We start from the raw sequence: 1,247 nt of genomic DNA, 5'->3' as shown, positions 1-1,247 counted from the left end.
GGGGGGGGGGGGGGGGGGCGGCTCCCGGCCACTGCTCAGTGAGACCCTCCCACAGGGGGTCAGAGCAGGTCAAAGCCGCTGTCCCTCAGAAGTGAGAGGTTGGGAGATAAAACTCGGAGGGAGGTGACTCCTGGCAACCTGACGGCTTGGTCACAGACAGTGTGAAAAGTGGGAATGGACAGAAGCTGGAGATAAAGGACAGGTGCACGATTGCTGATCCGGGAGACTAGAGGTCGGATACGAGACTCCCGCGCATGCGCACACGTGCCTACACGCACAACAGCAATCCACCGCGGTAAGCTAAGCAGCGCCATCTAGTGGAGAACGGAGCTATTACACTAAACCCCGCCCAACTGGGCCAACAGTGCTCTTGACACTTGCTCATGTCTCTCTGCCTGCTTAGTTTAGGGAGTATAAAGAGCTTCATAGCTTGACTTCTACAGGAAACCAGATATAATTTCAGTCGTACTTCTGTTCACTGGTCTTTCATTCAATTTTTTTCTTTTCTTTTCTTATTCTTGAATATAGAAAGAAAAAAATCTATTTCTATTTTCCATTTTTATTAAAAAGATTTTTTAAAATTTTTTCTACTATATTTTTACTCTTTTGTCAATTTTTTAAATTCTATTTTACTTTCATCATTTCATTTTATTCTATTTTATTATATTCATTTTTAAAATTTTCAAACGTTTTCCTTGTTTTTCCTTTTTTCTTTTATTTTTATTTTCTTATGTTTCCTTTTTTTCCTAATCTATCAAGCTTCTTCCAACAACCAGACCAAAACACACCTAAGATCTAGCATCTTTGTGTTGTTTTTATTTTTTTTCTTCTATTTTTTTTTTACTTTATTAATTCCTTTTCTTCCTCTAAAATGATGAAATGAAGGAATTCATGCCAAAAGAAATAACAGGAAGACATGACAGCCAGGGACTTAATCAACCCAGATGCAAGCAAGATGTCTGAACCTAGAATTTAGAATCACAATAATAAGAATACTAGCTAGGGTTGATACTAGTGGGTGCTGTGGGGGGTGCCTGGGTGGCTTAGTCAGTTAAGCATCTGACTTCGGCTCAGGTCATGATCTCGTGGTTTGTGAGTTCAAGCTCCGCATTGGGCTCTGTGCTGATAGCTCAGAGCGTGGAGCCTCCTTCAGATTCTGTGACTTCCCCTCTCTCTGCCCCTCCCATGCTCATGTTCTGTCTCTCAATAGTACATAAAAATATTAGAAGAAGAAGAAGAAGAGGGTG

This window comes from Crocuta crocuta, unplaced genomic scaffold (genome assembly GCF_008692635.1).
Source record: "Crocuta crocuta isolate KB4526 unplaced genomic scaffold, BGI_CrCroc_1.0 scaffold39, whole genome shotgun sequence".
In the NCBI taxonomy this organism is placed as follows: domain Eukaryota; kingdom Metazoa; phylum Chordata; class Mammalia; order Carnivora; family Hyaenidae; genus Crocuta; species Crocuta crocuta.
Note: the sequence above shows the minus strand (reverse complement) of the source record.